The sequence below is a fragment of the Tachyglossus aculeatus genome, chromosome 1 (assembly GCF_015852505.1).
Source record: "Tachyglossus aculeatus isolate mTacAcu1 chromosome 1, mTacAcu1.pri, whole genome shotgun sequence".
Lineage (NCBI taxonomy): Eukaryota > Metazoa > Chordata > Mammalia > Monotremata > Tachyglossidae > Tachyglossus > Tachyglossus aculeatus.
The window spans coordinates 122,969,560-122,995,883 of record NC_052066.1 but is presented as its reverse complement, the minus strand read 5'-3'; positions in this window follow the sequence as shown (position 1 = coordinate 122,995,883).

The following is a 26,324-nucleotide window of genomic DNA, read 5'->3' as shown; positions in this document are numbered from 1 at the left end:
TGGCAACATATAGAAACAGTCCCTACCCAACAGTGGGCTCATGTGTGGGTTGTTTTAATCTTAACTTTGTTCATAAGATTTTCTCCAAGCAGAATTCTTAGGCACCACAAGGCATAAAAGCTTGGCCTGTTAATCTGACTTTCAGCCTGGCCCTGGCCATCTTATACTTCAGGTTCTGTAAATGCTACCTGACCTTTATTAGTCTCTGCTGCAATTGTTTCCATTTGCATTATTAATTAAATCCTGATTTTTATGTTGTCTGGTTTAGTAATTTTGTTCAATTATGGTAGCTGGGGTTTACGTAGAACTTTCAATTAGCTCCTGGTTGGAATTTCTAATTCCATATTTTCTTTCAGAATTCTTAAATATTGGATGGCTGATACAGTGGAAAGAGCACGGGCTTTGGAGTCAGAGGTCATGGGCTCAAATCCCAGCTCTTCCAATTGTCAGCTGTGTGACTTTGGGCAAGTCACTTAACTTCTCTGTGCCTCAATTACCTCATCTGCAAAATGGGGATTAAGCCCCCCTTGGGACAACCTGATCACCTTGTAACCTCTCCAGTGCTTAGAACAGTACTTTGCACATAGTAAGAGCTTAATAAATGCCATCATTATTATTATTGTTGATCCTTGTCTATGACTGTATAGCAAAGCAGCTCCAAATTCAATCCAGAAAGGAAAAACATTATTGAATCCTATTACCTTTTCAATAACTGTATCTTCTGCCTTTCAGTAGTAGTTGTCATTAGCATTTATTAAGGGCCCACTGTGTGCAATGCACTGAACTAATCACTTGGGAAGTACAAAGAAAACAAGTTACAAATGCCATGTCCAAAAGGAGCTCACACTCTAAAGGGAGATAGACATAAACATATTTACAAACACAGTAATCAAAATAAGTAATTAAATGTAAAGTGAAATAAACAAATATATAAGAGCTGATGAAGGGTATAAGTATACAAGTATGTGTGATAGCTTATGGGTTTATAGAACTTGGGATGCTGGAAGCAGCATGGCCTGGTGGAAAGAATATGTGTCTGGGAGTCAGAGGGCCTGAATTCTAATTCTGACTCCACCACTTGTCTTCTGTGTGATCTTGGCCAAGTCATTTCACTTCTCTATGTCTCATTTTCCTCATACGTAAAATAGATATAAAGCCCAACTACTTAAACTGTGAGCCTCATGTGGGAAAGGGACTGTGTCCAACCTGATTCTCTGGATTAGTGCTCACTTCAGTGCTTGATACAGAGTAAGCATTTAATAAGTACCATAGTTTAATTAAAGGGGTAAGGCAACATGTTTGCCAAAGGCAACCTATTCCCTTGAGACTTTGAAATGAAATGATCAGAATGACTTATGAGAGAACTATAGGGTATATGAATACAAAAAATACAATTGCAAATTCATGGTTTTTCATTATTTTTGGAGAAAGAAAGAAAGAACGAATCTTTTGAAGCCTGTGATATTTTGTTATATTTAGGCATCATTTTCATGTCTACCCACTGATATATAACCGTAATGGGATTCTTTCTTCCTTTCTTTCTTTCTGTTTCATTTTAATATACCTGTTCTTGGGACCAACTAAAGACCCTAAGTAAGATCAATGGTTGCCTCAGAGAGGCATGTAACAGAAACACCCATGATGACTTTAATACTCCCAAGATGGCTGGTCCTTGGGTCATTCAAGATAGCACCCATTTCATACCTCCTCATAAAGATAGCCACTATTCATGCGCAAAATCACTGCTGTCCCTCCTCCTGCCATGCATGCATGCATACATAATAATAATGATACCATTTGTTAATGATGTTAATAATGTTAATAATGATAGCTTACTATGTGCAAAGAACTGTTCTAGGCACTGGGAGGGACACAAGATGATCAGATTGTCCCACGTGGGGCTCACAGTCTTAATCCCCATTTTCCAGATGAGGGAACTGAGACACAGAGAAGTGAAGAGACTTGCCCAAAATCATGCAGCTGAGAAGTGCTGGAGCTGGGATTAGAACTCATGACCTCTGACTCCCAAGTCCGGGCTCTTGCCACTGAGCCACGCTGCTTCCCATAAAGTGATTACTATGTGCCAAGCACTGTTCTAAACACTGGGGGAGATACAAGTTAATGAGGTTTTCCCACATGGAGTTCACAGTCTTCATCCCCATTTCACAGATGAGGGAACTGAGGCACAGAGAAGTTAAGTGACTTGCCCAAAGTCACACAGTTGACAAGAGGCAGAGCCGGGATCAGAACCCATGACCTCTGACTCCCAAGCCCGGGCTCTCTCTGTTGACCCACGCTGCTTCTCATGCATGGTTGGAAGCTTTCATTAGTTTTATTTTTATAGGGATTCTATGCTTTCCCACTCTCAGAATGAAATGAGTCTTTTCAAAAGATTTGATTTTGTTTAAGCACTGGAGAGTTTTTCCCTCCTTCCATCTGCCTTGGCCCCAGGATTGACCCAGCCATTTGATTAAGTGGGAACTAGAGCTTTCCTTCATTTAGATTGGGCCACTGTAAGGCCCGAGATTGCGGTCAGGGTGGTAAATAAGCAATTATGAGCCGGGGAGCAGTGACTGGTAGGAGATGGAACTGGAGGACAGATAATTGGTTGAAAAGGTGCCTTACCCAGTTTGAGTCAGGGACACTGAGAGAGATTATGAGACCTCCCGTGGTCGGGGGGACTTCTCCATGTTTGGGGAAGTGGTGGGGCTTTGCTATATTCATGGGAGTACCCAGGTAAAGGGGAAAGCATCTTAGAGCCCAGTAAATCTGAGATTCCCTCCATATGCTGGGACAAAGGCTGCCAAGGAGAGTGAGTGGTACGGCTCTATATACTGATAACCTATTCTGTTCCTGCTGGGATGGGTCCCCAGGGCAGGAAACAGAAGAAAAAAGTAGAGAGCAATAGACTGCAGAGAGGGAGAAGCAAAGGAAAGAGGTGAACAATAAAAGGACAAGGGTAGAATCGGGAGTGATGGCTCTAGCCGTGGAAGGTGCTGTTTCATGAAAGATCCAGCAGTCTGGGTCATTTATGCCATGGCCCGAGGCAGGGCTGTGGGTGGTCCTGCAGCTCTGGTGTAGGGTTGAAGGGACCAAGTAAGTCTGAAAAAATTGCCATTTTGTCACGTGGTGAAATAGTGCAATTTGATGATGCATCTCTCCCCCTCGTCCCCCTCTCCATCCCCCCGATCTTACCTCCTTCCCTTCCCCACAGCACCTGTATATATGTATATATTTTTGTACATATTTATTACTCTATTTATTTATTTATTTATTTATTTATTTATTTATTTTTACATATCTATTCTATTCATTTTATTTTGTTAGTATGTTTGGTCTTGTTCTCTGTCTCCCCCTTTTAGACTGTGAGCCCACTGTTGGGTAGGGACTGTCTCTATATGTTGCCAACTTGTACTTCCCAAGCACTTAATACAGTGCTCTGCACACAGAAAGCGCTCAATAAATACGATTGATTGATTGATTGATTGATTGATCACATGGGGTGTGATCATGCTGCTTCCTGGAAGGAGCCCTGATCACTTAAATGGTTAGTATTACTATCGTTATTATTATTATTATTATTTTATTCATTAAGCTCTTACTATGTATCAAGCACTGTTCTAAGTGCTGGGGTAAATAAAAGGTAATCAGGTTGGACACAGTCCCTGTCTCATATGGGGCTCACAGTCGTAATCCCCATTTTACGGATTAGGTAAATGGGGCACAGAGAAGTGAGGTGACTTGCCCAAGGTCACACAGCAGACATGTGGCAGGACTGGGATTAGAACCCAGGCCTTCTGACTCCCAGGCCAGTGCTCTATCCACTAGGACATCCTGCTTCCCAAGATTGAACACCTGCCTTAGACTGCACGGCCGACCAAAGATTGACCTGCCTCGTCTTCTGTTTCCTATAATTTGTAATATCCCTTGGAAAAATTAAAACCTTAGGATAAGTATTGAAGTCAAACTAATTTTAAATTATGATGAAAGGGTCAGCAAAATAATCTTAGTAAGTATACAAGGAATTTAACATGTCCATTTATTTAAAAGACATAAACAGGAGTTTGGCCATGGAGTTAACAATAAATAATATAACTGAAACCGTGGCTTCAAGATGCGAATTTTAGGAAATCAATGTAGCAATGAGTTAATTATTCTCTCTCTCACCATGTTGCCAATCATCAGTTTCAGATTTTACCTTAATGGCTTTAAGTGACAACAGCAGAATTTGTTTACTCAAGCATCTCAAGTTCCCAAGGTTCTTTCATCTGAATCTAACTTGTCATAATTTCTCATAGTTTACTCATTCCTCTTCCCAGAAGAGCAACCATGTAACGCCCAAGCACTCACTACATTTTTCAATAGAAACCATGTAGCTCTGGCCTGCCTAGGTTACATAATTATGTACTTCATGTTCCGCCAATTTTGGTTTCTTTTTATTCTTTATGAAAGATCTTTACAAGAAGGGATCAAAGTAGAAAGAATCAAAACAATAGCTCATTGGCACTACTCATAAATCTATGCACTGTGCTTGGGGTAAATATAGACTACCTATCGCTCCCTTTTCTGTTCTTTCTTCCTAAACACAAAACAAGAACTTGGAAATTGTTAGGCTGCAAACCCAGAAGAATGTCTTTCCTCTGTGAGGAGGGAGTTACAAAAGCCCCAAACTGAAAATTAGAGTTTTAAAACTCCCCTGATAATGTTTACCACACAAATTTAACTGAAGTACATGGACAGGTTTTAATTTAGAAAAGTGTGAAAAGTTGGAATTGAAGCAGTATCTTCATTTGGAATATTCTGATTGCTGTTGAAGAGTTGGTTCTTCAAATTTTTAGTTTCGTAAGCTTTCTGGAAAATTGGGCCTTAGTGAGGTTGTCAGTGATAAGCACACATACTTTTAGGCAATCTGGGATGACAGGCCATTCATTTGATTCTGGACTTCTGTTACTTTGTAGAAAATGACAGGCCGTCATAATCTTGGATTGCAGGTTATTTGGAATACACTTCTGATGCATCTCCTTGTCAGATATTGGGGTTATGGTCGGTTCAGGTCAATCTGGATTTCATTGTTCCTGTCCCAAAGAGGAATACTAGATTCTCTTAGAGGTGGAGTTTGTGACCCTATTGACCTGTGATTGGCTGCAGTCCTAATAGCAGAAGGCAATTCATACTGCTTTTTTTTTTGGCCAATCCTGTTCACCATATGCATAGTGGACAGTGACAGAGTAAAAGGGAAGCATTCCTTAAAGTGTATCATACCTGTTGTAGATGGATCTTGGTGTGGTCGTGAATTGGGAATTTATCAAAGATGCTTTATACAATTAATCAATATACTTACTATATCCCAACTGAGATTTAGGTATTGTACCAAGTGCTTGGGAAAGTACAATAGCAAGGTGCATATCTCCTGGGCCCAAGAGGCTTACAATTCAATGGGGAAAGAAATGCCCAAAAAAATTATTGATTATGAAAGCGGGAGGAAAAATAAGATTTTAATCTTAGGCAGCAACACAAACATCGAGATGAAAAAGCTGGATAATTGAATGTAGAACTCTATGAATAAAAACACTGATGTGTCGAGTATAGGATTTTTTAAAATACGTAATTGCTATAAGTAGGTGTTGGACTGATAAGATTTAGATGTGTACTCCAGACCAATTGGCATTACAGTTTTAAGGTATTGTTGCCCACCATGAAAAAGATATACCTCTGCAGACACAGGTTTAATTTGTTTGTCAACAAGCCAAATTCATACAGGCAGAGATCCCTATCCTATAAAAATGCATTACAGGGCCTTCAAAAATTGAAAGATAGGTTTTAAGAATGGTGTTCTGGGTGCTATTTTTCTTCAAATCCAGGGATCATGGGGATGATTTTTTAAAACATGTTTTAGCCTGAAATCAGCAGAGGCAAAATTACAATGAAATGGAAATTATAACATGGGTAGTACTTCATGTTTGTATTCTCTGTGAAAAAGACCAAGAAAATACATTTTTTTCCACTTTCAAGTTCCAGGCTCATACTTCAGCATGGCTTAGTGGAAAGAGCCCAGGCTCAGGAGTCAGAGGTCATGGGTTCTAATCCCGGCTCCACCACTTAATAATAATGATGGCATTTGTTAAGTGCTTACTACGTGCCAAGCACTATTCTAAGCACTGGGGAGGATACAAGGTGATCAGGTTGTCCCACGTGGGGCTCACAGTCTTCATCCCCATTTTACAGATGAGGGAACTGAGGCACAGAGAAATGAAGTGACTTGCCCAAAGTCACTAACTGACAATTGGTGGAGCTGGAATTTGAACCCATGACCTCTGACTCCCAAGCCGTGCTCTTTTCCCTGAGCCACACTGCTTCTCTTGTCAGCTCTCAGCTGTATGACTTTGGGCAAGTCACTTAACATCTGTGTGCCTCAGTTCCCTCATCTGTAAAATGGGGATTAAGACTGTGAGCCCCACAGTCTTAACTTGAGGGCAGGGATCACAAAATACTTAGAACAGTATAGTCTGCATTTAGCAGGCACTCAATTCTAATGATTGATTCTAGCATTTTGGGAGATTTCTCCTCTGGATCCTCTCAAATATGATTTTATTAAGGCAATATATTGAGCACAGTAAAAGTGGCTATCTTGTCATCTTTATCCCATAAACTCTGATTTCTGGGTAAATTGTGACATTAATGTGAAGCAGTCATTCAGAACCAATTGACCAGTTAGAACTAAGCTTCCACTTTTATAATGTACACATATGTGTAAAAGGACTAGCTTAAGTTTTTATTTCAGTCAGAACAAATTGTAACATCTGCGGGTAGAGAAACCTAGCAACTAACAACTTCCACAACCTAACAACTTCTTAATAACATTTCATCTGCAGTATATTACACACTCAGTTGAATTTATGGACTAATAAACTGTGAGAATTTAGTCTTGTGTCTTTAAAATATAGCCCTATAAAATGGGAGAAGTCAAGCACAGAGAAAAAAATGTTTTCACAAAGAAAAAAAAGGTCTAAATTAGGATATACCCCTTGATCTGGGTGGTTCTTCAGACAGAAAACAGCACCTCCAATGGCAAAAAGCCAAGCAGGCATTTCCTTAATTCTGACTGCACCACAGTGAGGGTTGAGAGGGGCTAAAGCTAGAGTATATAATTTTATAGTGTCAATCTGGTTGGTTTTTTTTTTTTCATTTTAGGCTTTAAACTTAATCTATAAATACCATCTAAAATGAAAACCCAGATTGACAGTACAGAAAAATTGCTGAGCATGAGCATTTGAGTTCAACATGTCAGTATGCAAGTTGTACATTATGGAAATGTTATGCTGCTATTTTGAAAATAAATACACAGATGTGGCCTCAATCTTGTAGATTAAGCAATATACTTTTTTTCATCATACACAATAGGCTGAGAGATTGAATGAATATTTATTTTGATTTTATCTTGTTTCAACACTTTCAAAACAATGTGATAAAAAATATTATCATTATCATTCAAGGTAATGAAGAGTGGCTTTTGTTCTCCATGGAATACTTACAGGTTCAGCGATTAATCATTTATAATTGAACTCATTCATGGAATTCTATCTGTATGGATTTAAATAATCCAAATCCCTTTAACCAAAAAAAGAAATAACCTTTACCACAACTATTTTTGTTTGCGAAAACATTTTAAGAGATTCATTAGTCTCCTCATAGTATGAAGAATGTGGTTTTTATGGTTGTGTAGGCATGGATGTTTGTATTCACTGGAAAAAGCTGAAGGAAGTGTAAATGGAACCACTTCCAGGTCTTCTATAACACAGTGAGAATGAAGATGTGCAATTTGCCAAAATGCATAATGAAAATGCTCATGAGAACATAACTGAGAATATTCTCTGTATCTCAGTTTATTCATCTGTAAAGTGGGGATTAAATAGTTATTATTAATAATAATAATAAAAACAAGAATAACAATAATAATATTTAAGGGCCTACTATGTGCCAAGCACAGTACTAAGCTCCAGAATAGATACTATTTATTTTACTTGTACATATTTACTATTCTGTTTATTTTGTTAATGATGTGCATATAGCTATTATTCTATTTATTCTGATGATTTTGACACCTGTCTACATGTTTGTTTTGTTGTCTGTCTCCCCCTTCTAGACTGTGAGCCCGTTGTTGGGTAGGGACCGTCTCTATATGTTGCCGACTTGTACTTCCCAAGCGCTTAGTACAGTGCTCTGCACACAGTAAGCGCTCAATAATTATGATTGAATGAATGAATGAATACAGGATAATCAGGTCAGACACAGTTCTCTTCTCCCTGTTCTTCTTCCTACTTAGACTGTAAGCCCCATGTGGAGCTGTGTCTGATCTGATGGTCTTCAATCAATCAAGTAATCAGTGGTCTTTATTAAGAGTTTACTTTGTGAAGAGCACTAACATCACTGAATAGATACAATTCCTGCCCTCAAGGAGCTTAGATTCAACTGGGGAAGACGGACATTAAAATAAATTACACACAGGGGAAATAGTAGATGTAAGGATATTTACATAAATGCTGTGGGGCTGCAGCAAGTATCAAAGTGCTTATACACAACCAAGTGTATAGGTGATGGAAATAGGAGGGTGAGTTAGTACAGTAGTAGATAGTAAGTGCTAACAAATACCACAAATTATTATGAAAAGGAATCATGTGTTAATTTCTACATGTTCATAACTGAAATGCGTAGGAGAATTTTCATGAGTTATTTAGGCGTAAGAGTTTGTAGAGAACTATAATTATGAGGTATTTAACATTGGGCTAAAAACCTATATTATTTGGTGGTTTTGGAAAGACAAACTTAAGGAGAAGGAACTTGATCACACTTTCCTGCTAATAGTTTTTGTGTAGACCTTTACATTAACATCACTGTGCTAAAACATGCATCATTTTAGATAAAAATGATAACTGGAACAAGCAGGGACATTCTGAATCAACAACCAGTGCAGCACTTTGGTATTTCAGCTAGTCCATATGGTCAACTACCAGGGGGTCCTAAAACTCTAGGTGATCTTAGAAGAACATTTGGAACCTAGGATCAACTGGAGCTTGGTTAATACCCTCACAAAAACCTAAAATTGGCTTTAAATGGTTATAAACGGTCAGAAACAAGTCTTACTGCTATTGTTATTTACCCTTGAGTATTTAGTTACCTTTTAAATGAGCCTTAGAAATACATCCTTATAAGCAGAAGTGTGTTAAAGGCACTAGGGAGATTTCAACAGCAGAAAGACACATTTACTGTCCTCAGGGAGCTTGCAATCCAATGGGGTGATCATACAAGAATGATTTACAGAGAGAGGGAAGGACCACAAAATCATAGGTAATAGAAATGTCAGGATAAAGGAGCTAAATAAAGAAAACAACTAGACAGGCAAGGATTCTGTAGTATATTGAAAAGCACTTGCAAGACCTTTATGTGTACAAGCCATTTATGATCAAAGTGACCAGGGTACCTAATGCCATAATCTAGCAGGCGGTTGCCAGGGTTGCAATTTTGGTAGCAACTGCTGTCTTCAGTGTCTACATTAGCCAGAAATTTTCAGAATTCCTGTTGAATCTGACCATTACACAAAGTGTCCACTGAGGTTATGAGGTCAGATACTTTCATTTCTGATGACCTAGGCTCTTCAGGCATCCCCTACTTCTTGTGGCTTCTGGAGATTGTATGTTCCAGGAGATCAGGGATCATGTTTAGCAATGCTGTTGTATTGTACTTTCCCAAGGGCTTAGTACAGGGCTCTGCATGTACAAATCACTCAAATACCTTGAATGATTGAATCACTACTACCATTGCAGTGAGGTGTAGGTTAGAAGTAGAGGGACAGAAAATCCTGAGGTGACTTGGGCCAAAGGTAAACGGACATTCTTCAGACTTACATTTACTCTTACTTCCTGCTTCCTTTTTTTATTTTTATAGTATTTTTTAGGTGCTACTATATTCCAGGCACTGGGCTAAGTGCTGGGGTAGATACAAGATAATCAGGTTGGACACAGTCTATGCCCCACATGGGGTTCACATTCCTAATCCCCTTTTTTACATGAGGTAATGGAGGCACAGAGAAATTAAGTGATTTGTCCAAAGTCACACAGCAGACAAGTGGTGTAGCTGGGATTAAAACCCAGGTTCTTCTGACTCCCAGGCCCAATGCTGTATCCACTAGGCCACTCTCATTTTCCCACAGTTTGCTAGGAAAATGCCTGACTCTCTCCTATCTTCAGACCAAATAGACCAAAGAGAATCAATCCACTAATCAGTGTATATATTGAGTGCTTTCTGTATGCAGAGCAATGAACAAAGACTTGGGAGATCACAATACAATGGAGTTAGTAGACACAATTCCTGCCTACAAGAAGCCTATGGAATAGAGGGGACAAACATTAAAATAATTACTGGTAGAAGAAATGGCAGAATATAAGGGTTTGAACATAAGTGCTGCAGTGCTTAGGGGATACAGACCCAAGTGCATAGGCAATTGCAGAAAGGAGGGTGAGTAGTTGGGGGTGGAAGACAGGAAAGGCTCCTTGGAGAACATATGATTCTAGAAGGGGGCTTTGAAGATAGGGAGAGTTATGATCCATCACATATGAAGGAGGAGGAAGTTCCAGACCAAAGGAAGAACACGTACAGTGGTTGGCAGTGAGAAAGATGGGATCTAGACACACTGAGGAGGTTGACACTAGAAAAGTGAAGAGTGTGGTCTGGGTAGTATGTAGTGGGGTATTAGTGAGATAAGGTGGAAGGGGAAGAGCTGATTTGAGTGCCTTAAAGCTAATAAAAAGGAGGTTCTACTACATAGAGAGGTGGATGGGCAATGACTGGAGGTTTTTGGCAGAGTGGGGAATTAGAGACTGAATGGTTTTATAGAAAATGATCCTGGATTTGGGAGGGACAGGAGGCAGGGAGATCAGCAAGGAGACTGCTGCAGTGGTCATGCGGGATATGCTAAATGCTTGGATCACCATGGTAGCAGTTTGGATGGATAGGAAAGGGCAGATTCTAGGGATTTTGAGAAGGTAGAACTGACATATTTGTGACTGAATATGGGGGAGGTTTAAGGAGAGAGTGGAGTCAAGGATAATGCCAAGGTTATGGGTTTGAGAGACACGAAGGGTGGTGGTGCAGTCTACAGTAAGGAAGACAATAATAAAGTCAAGGAGAGGACAGGGTTTGGAAGGGAAGATGAGTTTGGTTTTGGACATGTTAAATTTGAGGTGTTGATGGGACATCCAAGTAGACATTTCCCAAAGGCTTGAGGAAATGTGAGACTGCAGAGGAGAGAGGTAGGGCTAGAGAAGTGGAGTTGGACTTCACCTACGTAGAAGTAGGTGAAGCAGCATGGCTCAGTGGAAAAGAGCCCTGGCTTTGGAGTCAGAGGTCATGGGTTCAAATCCCGGCTCCACCAATTGTCAGCTGTGTGACTTTGGGCAAGTCACTTCACTTCTCTGGGCCTCAGTTACCTCATCTGGAAAATGGGGATTAAGACTGTGAGCCCCACATGGGACAACCTGATTACCTTGTATCCCCCAGCGCTTAGAACAGTGCTTTGCACATAGTAAGCACTTAATAAATACCATCATTAAGTAACAGTTGAAGCAGTGGGAGTGTATGTGCTCTCCAAAGGAATGGGGTGTAGGTGGAGAGTAGAAGGGGACCAGAACTGAATCTTGAGAGAGACCTACAGTTAAGGGGCAGAAGGCAGCAGAGGAGCCGGCAAAAGAGAAAATGAGAATGAGTGGCCAGAGAGAAAGGAAGTGAACCAAGCTTAGAAAGTGTTTCCAGGAGAAGGGGGTGGTCTATAGCGTCGCAGACAGGTGAATGGTGGAGAAAGATAAAAATGGAGAAGACTGTCGGATAAGTAACAGGCTAACAACATAAAAATGCGTAAGAAATAACATAAATGCTTAAGGCACTTATATCATCTCCCACCTTACATCACTAATGAACCTGGTCCTGCCTCCCCGCAACACACAGCTGTCTCTCCCCCACCTATTTTACTCCACCGTTGGGGGTGGGGTGGGGCAATCTGCCAGCTGCTCCTATGATCACTTTCCCCACTTTTAAAGCCTTATTTAAATCACATCACCTCCAAGAGGCCTTCCCACACCAAACCCTCATTTTTCCTATTCCATCTCCCTTCCTCATAACGCTTGCACTTGGATTGTACCCTTTATTCAGCCCATCCTCAGTTGTATGGCACTTATGTACATATCTGTAATTGATTTAAATGTCTGTATCCCCCTCTAGAATGTAAACTTCTTGTAGGCAAGGAATGTGTCTTCCAATTCTGTTGTAGTGTACTCTCCCAAGTGCTTAGTATAGTGTTCTGCTCACAGTGAGTGCTCAGTCAATACAATTGATAGATTTTGCTGGATCAAAGCAATGGCTCTTTTGGCCTCTCATTCACCTCCATGAATGGCAACAGGATGTTTCAAGGGACAGATCCTTCCTGATCTGCTACGATCCAACATTCACAATCTGCCCCTTTAACACCAACCTACTCTCTGAACTTTCTGATTATGTCCAAGAAAAATAGGAAACATTCTTGCATATAGAAAAAACCTAGAGTACATTTCTATGGGTTGGTGATGAGATAGGTGAGATTTAAGTTCAGAAAATAGGTTGGTATTAGAGGAGCAGAGTGTGCATTTTGTATTGTAACAGATCAAAAAGGAAAAATCAATCAATCATATTTATTGAAAAAATAAGGAGAGAACTGCTTCAGTGCCTTAAAGTTAATAGTAAGAACACACAAATCAGAACATTCTTCAGTTGGAAAAAAATCACAAGGAAAGTGTTAAGCCTGCCTACCGCTAAAAAGAGTATGGACAATTGTGATTATTTATCCAAATACTATAAGGAAAATAAATGAGTTCTTACTTGTGTTGGCAGAGCTGGTTATCAGAACATTCAGGGTTTCTTTGAAAATGAACCTAAGGAACTCCTAGGGTGGAGGAACTAGAACAATCTCTCCGAGAGCATTATTACATTGAAGTTAGACAGATGGGAGCTCTTTCTAGGGTATGCCTGGCTTACTTGCTCTATATCTTATCACATTCCTATCAGCCTATAGGAGTGCTAATCCTGGCTCTGCCATTTGTCTGCTGTGTGAATTTGGGCAAGTCACTTAACTTCTCTGTGCCTCATTTACCTCAATTGTAAAATGGGGATTAAGACTATGAGCCCCATGTGGGACAGGGACTGTGTCCATCCTGATTAACTTGTATCTCTAGCAATTAGAACAGTGCTTTGCACATAGTAAGCACTTAACAAATGCCATTATTATTATTACCTCAGTGCTGAGTAGAGTGGCTGCCACATATAAATTGTTTAATAAATACCGTAAAAAAAGAGAGCATAAAATTTCTTATGCTTCAAAATAGATGCAGGATAATAGATCTTTTGAAGTGAGCCTCCAGCTTTGACCCCACTCTCTATTGATTGTTAAAGCCAATCTGCCCCATCCTTTAAACCCTTGTGATCGGGTTTAAAGAACCCGATCACACACCTCTGGTCACCTCCTCCAGGAGGCCTTCCCAGACTGAGCCCCTTCCCTCCTCTCCCCCTCGTCCCCCTCTCCATCCCCCCATCTTACCTCCTTCCCTTCCCCACAGCACCTGTATATATGTATATATGGTTGTACATATTTATTACTCTGTTTATTTATTTATTTATTTTACTTGTACATTTCTATCCTATTTATTTTATTTTGTTGGTATGTTTGGTTCTGTTCTCTGTCTCCCCCTTTTAGACTGTGAGCCCACTGTTGGGTAGGGACTGTCTCTATGTGTTGCCAATTTGTACTTCCCAAGCGCTTAGTACAGTGCTCTGCACATAGTAAGCGCTCAATAAATACGATTGATTGATTGATTGATTGATTTACTAGTATTGCAGAACTTAATCTGATTAGTAGTTGGAGTCCAAACCATTTAAAGTGCCTTGGAGTGTGATTACTAACCATGGAACTATAATGAGGATTCAGGGGCTGTCAGCAATAATTAGTTTCCCAGGGATACTGGGAGAGGGGTCTGACATCAGTTCGTGGTCTTACTATGTATTCCCAAGTGTTTGGAATTTCAACACCTAAAGGAGTTTAACTTCAAAATGCGAAAAAGGAATTGAAGACCAAGCAAAAAGAAAAACTGAATTACAGCTACAACATCCCAAAACATATACATTTCTCTCTCTCTCTCTCTCTCTCTCTCTCTCACACACACACACACACACACACACATGTAAATAAGGTTCCAAAATGATATTCTTGCATCCAGTACATGATAGCATCTTCCCCCAAATATCAAACAGAAGATAAATCCAGAGACAAATAGTGAAAGTCAGAGCTACTGCAGGTTGAATTTTAAAAGAGTTCCACCTGCTTGATTGGCTCTAATTCCCAAAGGTTTCTGGGAATTTTAGGCTGTTAACCTTCTGGGTTATGTATTACCCTTGGAGAGACTGTTCTAGTTCCTACATCCCAGTAGGTCCTTAGGTTCATGGTCAAAGGAAGCCTGAATGGTCTGACAACTAACTCTACCACCACAAGTAAGAACTCATTTATGTTTCTTATTAATATTTAGGTAAACAATAATGAGTACCCACTCTCTTTTTAACCCAATGTAGGATTAACACTTTTCTTATGATTTTTTTTTCCAACACCAGCATGTTCTGATGTATGTGTTCTTTGCCATTAGTTCTCACGCACTGAAACAGTTCTCTTATGTTCTTTCCTTGTTGATCTGCTACAATCCAAAATTAACATTCTGCTCCTCTAACACCAATCTACCGTCTAAACTTCAATCTCATCTACCTCATTATTAATGCTTCCTAGTTCTACCTTAGCACTTCTTCCCCTTTCATATCTGGCAGTCCACCACTCTTCCCCTCAAAACTCTCCTAAAAATCACGTTTTCTCCAAAAGGCTTTCCCTGACTAATTCCTCATTTCTTTTATTTGCCCTCTCTTCTTCCTCAGCTAAACAAATCTGCACCCCTTAAACACTTGGTATTCACTCCACCTTCAGCCCCACAGCACTAATGTACATATCTCTAAGTACTTTCCCATTTTGCTTACCTGCCATTTATTTTAATGTCTGTCTCCCCCTCTGGTCTATAAAATTCTTGTGTGCAGGGATTGTGTCTACCTACCTACTATATTGTATAGCTCTCTCCCAAGGTCTTAGTACAGTGTTGGGCACAAAGTAGTGTGGTCTAGTGGATAGAGCATGGAGCTGGGATTCAGAAGGACCTGGGTTCTAATCCTAGGTCTGCCATTTGTCTTCTGTGTGACCTTGGGCAAGCTACTTAGTTTCTCTGTGTCCTCAATCACCTCAACTGTAAAATGGGGATTAAGACTGTGAGTCCCAAGTGAAATGTGGACTGTGTCTAACGTGATTAGTTTGTATTTACCCCAGTGCTTAGTACAGTGTCTGATACATAGTAAGCACTGAGCAAGTACCATTAAAAAACAAACAATCAGTAAGTGCTCAATAAATATGACTCTAACTGCTACAAGACTTGGATCAGGGATATGGTGTTTACTAAAGGAAAACAGTGTGAGATCCTTGAGTAGAGTTTTTTAAGCAGAGGGGAAGCCATTTGGGAGGTTGTAATGTATGTTAACTACCAACTGAGGCAAGAATAGGTGAAGCATATTTTGGGGTAATCACCCTTCTCCCTTCCCCACAAGAAGTGTGGCCTAGTAGGAGCATGGGCCTGGGATTCTGGAGACCTGGGTCTCCACATCTGCTGCTTGCCTGCTCTGTGAACTTAGGCAACTCACTGAATCTCTCTGGGCTACAGTCTCTTCATCTAATAATTATGGTACGTGTTAAGTGCTTACTATGTTCCAACCACTATAAAATGGGGACTAAATACCTGTTCCCTGTCCCCCTTAGAATGTGAGCCTTGTGTGGGACAGGGTCAGAATGTGCTCTGGTTGCATTGTATCTAGCACTTAGTACCAAGCAATAGCACATTCATTCATTCAATCATATTTATTGAGTGCTTATTGTGTGCAGAGCACCGCCAACATGAAGCCCCCAACCTTTTCATAGTAAAATACTCAACGGATTGAGACTGTCTCTGTATGCTGCCGACTTACAAGTACTACTTGTACTTACAAGTCGGCAGCACATGAAGCCCCCAACCTTTTCATAGTAAAATACTCAACGGATTGGGACTGTCTCTATATGCTGCCGACTTACAAGTACTACTTGTACTTACAAGTCAGCAGCATATAAAGACAGTCCCAATCCGTTGAGTATTTTACTATGAAAAGGTTGGGGGCTTCATGTTGGCGGTTTGAGGAGATGTAAAGATAACCTGACTGCCTCTCACATCAACCTGGACCATCTAGGAAGCTTGTGAAGGGACCACATCCTGGATCCTCCACTTGTCTGCTGTGTGACCTTGGGTAAGTCACTTAACTTCTCTGTGTCTCTTATCTCATCTCTAAAATGGGGATTAAGACTGTGAGCCCCATGTGGGGTATGGACTCTTTCCAACCCAATTTGCTTGTATCCACCCCAGCACTTACTACGGTACCTGACACATAGTAAGAACTTAACAAATACCACCATTATTAGTATCATTATTTTGTGGTCCACCATTTTGAGAACCATTTTGACATGTGGTGGAGTAAATTTCAGGGAAATAGATAATGGAGGCCTAACTCTACCTAAAAATCAAGCAAACAAATATTCTATCCCTGGTTACAGCTGACACCTAAGTAAGGAATCATCCATCAGAAGAGCCAAGCAACCTTACAATATATTTTTTTATGCATTTATTCTTTCTGGTTCACTGTCATTGCACTGGGGTTGAATTTAAGGCATTCCATGTCCATCCAGCCCCTTAGGAGGTCTATGAATAGCTGCACATCTTACAGAAGCAGCATGGCTCAGTGGAAAGAGCATGGGCTTTGGAGTCAGAGATCATGGGTTCAAATCCTGGCTCCGCCAATTGTCAGCTGTGTGACAATGAGCAAGTCACTAAACTTCTCTGGGCCTCAGTTACCTCATCTGTAAAATGGGGATTAAGGCTGTGAGCCCCCTGTGGGACAACCTGATCACCTTGTAACCTCCCCAGCACTTAAAACAGTACTTTGCACATAGTAAGTGCTTAATAAATGCTACTACTATTATTATTATTATGTTGGAGTGTTTCTAGATCAACAGCTGCAAGCCTAAGCATAATTGGGTTACAGCACCTCATTATTGAAAATATCAAAGGCAGCTGATCAGCCTGAAACTATTGGCACAGTCTAAGTGGGAGAATCAATCAAAGAAGATTATCAGTCCCTGAAATATAAAAAGGCCTCTTACTCTAAATTTGATTGACTTAAATGGTTTCTAGACTGTGAGCCCGTTGTGGGGTAGATACCGTCGCTATATGTTACCGATTTGTACTTCCCAAGTTCTTAGTACAGTGCTCGGAACACAGTAAGCTCTCAATATATCCAACTGATTGAATGAATGGTTTAAAAGGGAAGTAATAGAATAGATTCCAGATAATCAGGGTTGACTTGGGCTAGTGAATTGTTAAACTGTGGGTTTGGTTGACTAACAGTGTGGAGTAACTGCGGTAGATGTACCAAGAAACTTTTATTAATACACTGATATGGATAATAGGGATTTTCCCCTAAAATACGTGTTTTACTAGAAGTTTTTTTTAGAACTAAGGATCAAGTCTGTGCGCTATAATCTTAGATGCTTTTCTTTGGAATGGAGAAATAAAATGATGTCAGGTTCCTGACTGGTTCAAAAAGGTAAAATTAGCAGAAAGTCATAGAGATGATCTAGGAGTGGGAAGGTAAGTGAGGCATTTGCAAACTGTTTACTATGTGCCAGGTGCTGGGGTCAATATAATACAATCAGATCCGACATAATCTCTGTCCTACATTGGCCTCACAGCCTAAGCAGGAAGAGGGAATGGATATTTAGGTCCCCACTGTGGCTCAGTGGAAAGAGCCTGGGCTTGGGAGCCAGTGGTCATGGGTTCTAATCCCAGCTCCACCACTTGTCAGCTGTGTGACCTTGGGCAAGTCACTTAACTTCTCTGGGCCTCAGTTACCTCATCTGTAAAATGGGGATTAAAACTGTGAGCCCCCATTGGGACAACCTGATCACCTTGTATCCCCCTGCAGCGCCTAGAACAGTGCTTCGCACATAGTAAGTGCTTAACAAATGCCATCATTATTATTAGTATTATAGAAGAAAACCCTAAAGCTCAGAAAACCTGTGACTTGCTCCAGGTCACACAACAGGTAAGTGGTGGAGCTGGAAACAGAACTCAGGTCTCCTGAGTCCCAGACCACACTATGAATGACAAAAGAGACTGAATGAATGACAGTACAGAAGTTAGGCCTGGAAATTAAATTAGAGGAAGGTTGAAATAGGGACAGGCAAGAAGTTCAAAGAGTCTTTCACTGGGCAGGGCTTACTGAGGCAATGCAGACCCCAAGAGGGGATAATGCGATGAAGGTATTTGAAGGAGAAGATGCCTTCGTGCATTGCTCTGCACACAGTAATCACACAGTAATTACCATTAATGGATTGATGACTGTGCCAAGAGGAAGACCTCCCAAAGACTTGGCTGCTTTCATTATATGAAAGACTGGTTATTCATTCATTCATTCATATTTATTGAGTGCTTACTGTGTGCAGAGCACTGTACTAAGCACTTGGAAAGTACAATTTGGAAACAGATAGAGACAATCCCTACCCAACAACGGGCTCACAGTCTAGAAGGGGGAGACAGAACAAAACAAGTAGGCATCAATAGCATCAGAATAGATAAATAATAATAATAATAATAATGGCATTTATTAAACACTTACTATGTGCAAAGCACTGTTCTAAGCACTGGGGAAGTTACAAGGTGATCAGGTTGTCCCAAAGGGGGCTCACAGTCTTAATCCCCATTTTACAGATGAGGTAACTGAGGCACAGAGAAGTTGTGACTTACCCAAAGTCACACAGCTGACAATGGGCAGAGCTGGGATTTGAACCCATGACCTCTGACTCCAAAGCCCGTGCTCTTTCCACTGAGCCACACTGCTTCTTGTAGCTATAATCTATAGAATCATAGATATATATATACATCATTAATAAAATGAATAGAATAATAAATATGTACAAATATACACAAGTGCTGTTGGGGGGAAAGAGGGTAGGGCAGAGGGAGGGAGTAAGGGTGATGGGGAGGGGAGGAGGAACAGAGGAAAAGGGGGGCTCAGTCTGGGAAGGCCTCCTGGAGGAGGTGAGCTCTCAGTAGGGCTTTGAAGTGGGGAGGAGAGCTAGTTTGACAGATGTGATGAGGGAGGGCATTCCAGGCCAGAAGTAGGACATGGGCCAGGGGTCAATGGTGGGACAGGTGAGAAGAGGTTAGTGGCACAGAGCGGAGGGTGCAGGCTGGGCTGTAGAAGGAGAGAAGGGAGGTGAGGTAGGAGGGGGCAAGGTGATGGAGAGCTTTAAAGCCAATAGAGAGGAGTTTTGGCTTGATACGATGGTTGATAGGCAACCACTGGAGATTTTTGAGGAGTGGGGTGACATGCCCAGAACGTTTCTATGGAAAGATAATCCAGGCAGCAGAGTGAAGTATAGACTGAAGCGGGGAGAGACAGGAGGATGGGAGATCAGAAAGGAGGTTGTGGATACTGCAGCTTGTGGCAAGGTCTGCGGAAAGAAAAGATGGTATTTTCTAACTGGATTTTATTTTAAGCATTTTGTTCTTAGTAGACTAGAATTGTAAGGTCTGTAATAGTTAAAGGCATATTTGGCTTTTTAATGTAATTTTCAAATCTATCTTTGAGTAAAAATACTCAATATCTAGTTTATATATTTTAAAAAGGTATAGAATATATTACTCAAGTTAAAGGTGAATTTTTTTTGATGGCATTTATTAAGCGCTTACTATGTGCAAATCACTGTTCTAAGCACTGGGGAGTTTACAAGGTGATCAGGTTGTCCCATGGGGGGCTCACAGTCTTAATCCCCATTTTACAGATGAGGGAACTGAAGCCCAGAGAAGTGAAGTGACTTGCCCATAGTCACACAGCTGACAAGTGGCGGAGCCGGGATTTGAACCGATGACCTCTGACTCCAAAGCCTGGGCTCTTTCCACTGAGACACGCTGCTTGAATATTGGTTCTGGGTATACATGCTGATGTGTACACAACTGGAGCGCTTAGTACAGTGCCAGTGCTTAGTATAGTGCCTGGCATATATTAAGTGCTTAACAAATACCATTATTAATTAATAATTGTGGTATTTGTTTAACTTTTACTGTATGCCAGGCATTGTTCTAAGTGCTGGGGTAGATACCAGTTAATCAAGTTGGACACAGAACCTGCCCACATGGGGTTCCCAGCCCCAAAGCACTGATATACAAAGCTGTAATCTATTTATATTTTCTATTATCTGTTTTTCCCCCTCTAGATTGTAATCTCATTGTGGGTAGGGAATGTGTTTGTTTTCTTTGGAATGGAGAAATAAAATGCTGTCAGGTTCCCGACTGGTTCAAAAAGGTAAAATTAGCAGAAAGTCATAGAGATGATCTAGGACTGGGATCCCACACTCATGGGTCTCGGAAAGTCAGAAGGTCATGGATTCTAATTCTGACTCAGGTACTTGCTGTGCAACCTCGGGCAAATCACTTTATTTCTCTGTGCCTCAGTAACCTCATCTGTATGGTACTCTCCTAAGTGCTTAGTGCAGTGTTTTGCACACAGTAAGCACTCAAATATGATTGATTGAGGGCAAGTGACTTGTCCAAGGTCACACAGCAGACCCGTGACAGAGCTGAGATTAGGAGCCAGATCCTCTGACTCCTGGCCCCGTGCCCTCTCCTCTAGACCACACTGCTCCTAATCGGCAGAAAGGTCTACAATATGGTAGCTATTCTCAGGGCCTGCTTCAATTTTCTGACTACCGAAGGCAAAAACCAAATTAAAACGCCAAATTACCACTCCTACATGACATGTACCTCAGTCATGCCATGTGCAGAGTACATTGTGATTATGCTATGAGTAGAATTTTACATAAAGTCCTCACCACTGTGAAAGCCTTGGGGGTCGGCGGTGGGGGAGGATGTTTCTGGGTCCGGGAGCAGACAAAATGCCCCAGCAGGGTGGTAATGAGGAGCCAGGCAGAGGCTAAGAAGGATTCCAGCAAGATGGTGGGTAACATGAGCTCATCAATTAATCAATAAATGGTATTTATTGTGAGCTTACTGTGTACTAAGAACTTGGGAAAGTACAATACAACAGAATTGAAAGACACGATCCCTACCCACACGGAGTTTACAGATTAAGTTTGTGTGTTAGAAGGGGATGACAGCAGCAGCAGGGAAGCCAAGGGTGGAAGATATGCATGAGGTTGTGACCGCTGCCATAGCTTTGGCTCTACACACCTGGTGGCTGGGGTACCAGGTCTACCAACCTCCCAGGGACAGTACTAGTCAATCAATCAATCCTACTTACTGAGCACTTGTTACATGCAGAGCACTGAATTAAGTGCTTGGGAGAGTACAGTACAACAGAACTACTGCATCAGCCTCCTCTCTGATCTCCCATCCTCCTGTCTCTCCCCACTTCAATCCATATTTCAAGCCGCTGCCTGGATCGTCTTTGTGCAGAAACGCTCTGGGCATGTTACTCCCTTCCTCAAAAATCTCCAGTGGCTACCAATCAACCTATGCATAAGGCAAAAACTCCTCACCCTCGTCCTCAAGGCTGTCTATCACCTCACCCCTTTCTACCTCACCTCCCTTCTCTCCTTCTACAACCCAGCCCACACCTTCCACTCCTCTGCTGCTAATCTCCTCACTGTGCCTCGTTCTCACCTGTCCCACCGTCGACCCCGAGCCCATGTCCTCCCCCTGGCCTGGAATGCCCTCCCTCCGCACATCCGCCAAGCTAGCTCTCTTCCTCCCTTCAAAGCCCTACTGAGAGCTCACCTCCTCCAGGAGGCCTTCCCAGACTGAGCCCCCTCTTTCTCTCCCCCTCCTCCCCCTTCCCATCCCCCCGCCTTACCTCCTTCCCCTCCCCACAGCACCTGTATATATGTATATATATTTGTACGTATTTATTACTCTATTTATTTATTTATTTTATTTGTACATATTCTATTTATTTTATGTTGTTAATATGTTTTGTTTTGTTGTCTGTCTCCCCCTTCTAGACTGTGAGCCGCTGTTGGGTAGGGGCCATCTGTATGTGTTGCCAACTTGTACTTCCCAAGCGCTTAGTATAGTGCTCTGCACACAGTAAGCGCTCAATAAATATGATTGAATGAATGAATGAATGAATGAACTAGCAGACACGTTCCCTTCCCGTAATGAGTTTACAGTCCAGAGAGGGGGACAGAACACTAATATGAATAAGTAATTTATAATATAATTCAAAGATATTAATAGAAGTGTTGTTGTGTTGGGGGTAGGGTGAATATCGAATGTCCAAAGGTCACAGCAGCTTGAGAAATAGGCAGCAGCTTGGAAAGGGACTGAAAACTTGATGAAAGTCCACACAGTGTTTGACACATAGTAAATGCTTAACCAGTACCATAAAATGAACAAACAAACATTTGAGTGTCTGGTAACTGCCGCAGCCCCCATCCTGTAGCTGTCCAGAATTACTAAGCCAAACCTCATGAGCCTAAACCATACTCATGGGTCTGGGAAAGTCAGAAGGTCATGGGTTCTAATTCTGACTCAGGTACTTGTTGCTGTGCGATCTTGGGCAAATCACTTTATTTCTCTGTGTCTCAGTAACCTCATCTGTAAAATGGGGATTGAGACTGTGAGTGCCACGAGGGACAGGGACTGTGTCCAACATGATTTGATTGTATCCAGCCCAGGGCTTAGTACAGTGCCTGGCACATAGTAAGCACTTACAACACACTAAGTATTCATCATCATCATCATTATCATCAATCCTATTTATTGAGCGCTTACTGTGTGCAGAGCACTGTACTAAGCGCTTGGGAAGTACAATTTGGCAACATATAGAGATAGTCCCTACCCAATAGTGGGCTCACAGTCTAAAAGGGGGAGAAAGAGAACAAAACCAAACATACTAACAAAATAAAATAAATAGAATAGATATGTACAAGTAAAATAAATAGATAAATAGAGTAATAAATATGTACAAACATATATACATATATACAGGTGTTGTGGGGAAGGGAAGGAGGTAAGATGGGGGCGATGGAGAGGGGGATGAGGGGGAGAGGAAGGAAGGGGCTCAGTCTGGGAAGGCCTCCTGGAGGAGGTGAGCTCTCAGTAGGGCCTTGAAGGGAGGAAGAGAGCTAGCTTGGCGGATGGGCAGAGGGAGGGCATTCCAGGCCCGGGGGAGGACGTGGTCCGGGGGTCGATGGCGGGACAGGCGAGAACGAGGTACGGTGAGGAGATTAGCAGCAGAGGAGCGGAGGGTGCGGGCTGGGCTGTAGAAGTAGAGAAGGGAGGTGAGATAGGAGGGGGCGAGGTGATGGAGAGCCTTGAAGCCGAGAGTGAGGAGTTTCTGCTTGATGCGTAGGTTGACTGGTAACCACTGGAGATTTTTGAGGAGGGGAGTAACATGCCCAGAGCGTTTCTGGACAAAGATAATCCGGGCAGCAGCATGAAGTATGGATTGAAGTGGGGAGAGACACGAGGATGGGAGATCAGAGAGAAGGCTGATGCAGTAGTCCAGACGGGATAGAATGAGAGCTTGAATGAGCAGGGTAGCGGTATGGATGGAGAGGAAAGGGCGGATCTTGGCAATGTTGCGGAGCTGAAACCGACAGGTTTTGGTGATGGCTTGGATGTGAGGGGTGAATGAGAGAGCGGAGTCGAGGATGACACCAAGGTTGCGGGCTTGTGATACGGGAAGGATGGTAGTGCTGTCAACAGTGATGGGAAAGTCAGGGAGAGGACAAGGTTTGGGAGGGAAGACAAGGAGTTCAGACATGTTGAGCTTTAGGTGGCGGGCAGACATCCAGATGGAGATGTCCTGAAGGCAGGAGGAGATGCGAGCCTGGAGAGAGGGGGAGAGAGCAGGGGCAGAGATGTAGATCTGGGTGTCATCAGCGTAGACATGATAGTTGAAGCCGTGGGAGCGAATGAGGTCACCAAGGGAGTGCGTGTAGATCGAGAACAGAAGGGGACCAAGCACTGAACCTTGGGGAACCCCCACAGTAAGAGGATGGGAGGGGGAGGAGGAGCCTGCAAAAGAGACTGAGAAAGAATGACCGGAAAGGTAAGAGGAGAACCAGGAGAGGACGGAGCCTGTGAAGCCAAGGTCAGATAGCATGTTGAGGAGAAGGGGGTGGATTATCCTGGATCTCAGTCTCATGGACTCAAGGTCTATGCTGCTCTATCTATCCTGCTCTACTACATGGGGTTATGATTCTTCACTGGAAGGCAGCGAGACATTAGGAAGAAAGGAAGGAGAGAATCACAAAGGGGTTTCTGGGCATGTGATTCATCAGAGGGAGTTTGGGTGGAGAGGTGTGGTGGGGAATTGGAAGTCAGCTTCATTGACACCCCATCCCATTTGACATTTTGGTAAAGACTGCCATCTTGTTAAGGCCTGCTCCAGGGGCCATATCCCAGGCCACTACTTGGGTGGGACAGGAGGCAGGCTGCCACCCCATTGATTCAACCACCGCCCAGGACAGGGACTTGCCCGAGGACACCAAGATCTCTCCATCAAGCGGCCTCAGCCTGATCAGGTCATCAGCCATCAGAACAACTGCCTACCACGATTGCAGGACACTTCATTACCAATCTGCTGCGGCGAAGAAGCAGCCATTTTCTTCATCTTCTGTCTTTCCCTGCAGTCTGATCAGAGTGTGGCTGCCTAATTCCAAGGTGTCAGAGGCCCAAGTTCACACATTATTACATTTCAAAAGCTATCTGCCTTCACACCTTCTCTGCCCAACCCAGGCTGTTTACTCCTATTCACTGGCCTCTTCACTCCCAAAGCCTCAAGGACAATTTAACTTGGGTTCTTCTAGTTCCTGGTCTTTTCACTCTCAATGACCTAGAGAAAATTCAACCATTTCCTTTGGGTATTACCAGATTGAGTTGTTATTGCTGTCGTTTACTCACTGACCTCACCATGACCCTTCCATTCCACCAGCCCCTTTCCTGTCAGCCCATCCCAGTCCTCTTCTCCTTCCACACTTCCCCTGCCTCCTCTGACATCCAACTCCCTCCCTCCCCTTACACCACCCACCCCTCCTCCTCACTCCATCCCTGTCACCCCACCCTCCCAGACTGTAAACCCTTTATGAGCAGGGATTGTCTCTCTTTATTTCTGTATTGTACTTTCCAAGCGCTTAGTACAGTGCTCTGCACACAGTAAGCGCTCAGTGAATACGATTGAATGAATTAATGAATTCTGCCCCGTCAACTCACTCCCATCCATACCCTCTCCACCCTTCATGCTGTCCCTTTCCCCACAGCCGTCTCCATAGTTTCAACCAAGTGCGGCCTTGGAACCCCTGCTCCATCATGAGGAAGCCTCCCATTATTCTTGACCTGTTCCTGACTCATTCACTCCTTCTCCTCCTCACCATTACTGAAACCTCTCTCTTCCCCAGGCAACATGGTCTCCCCTGCTCCTCTCTCCAGGCGGGGGGCGGGGGGGGTGGGGGGGGTCTCATCTTCCACTCCCCCAGACTCACTGGAAAATGAGGGTTGTTGGCTTCCATCTCTTGCTCCAATGCCATTTCCACACCATTCCATCTCCCCCATCCCTTTCTTTCCCTTCCTTTGAAGCCCATATCATCTGCAACTAGTACCGGTAACTGTAACTAGTAACTGATTCTAGTAACTGTCATCTACCACCCCCGCGAAGTCCCGCCTTCAACTTCTTAACCATTTTGATCTCTCTCTCCATGCCCACACTGATCTTTGGGGACTTCAATATTCACATATATGTTTCTTCTGACCAACGTCTTTCACTCTTCTACTCGACTGACCTCCTGCTCCACCTCACCTCGCCCACTCACCAATTTGGACACACAATCAATCTTATCATTACTAACCACTGCACAATCTCTACCTTCACCAACTCTGAAATCCCTCTATCTGACCACAACCTCCTCACTTGCCTCCTCTCCCACATACCTCCTCAACAAAAATCTGTACTATTCCCTCAGAGGCCTCTGATCTTTTGACCCCATCCAACTGCTCAGTGGAAAGAGCACGGGCTTGGAAATTAGAGGTCATGGGTTCAAATCCCGCTTCTGGCACTCATCAGCTGTGTGACTTTGGGCAAATCACTTAACGTCTCTGTGCCTCAGTTACCTCATCTGTAAA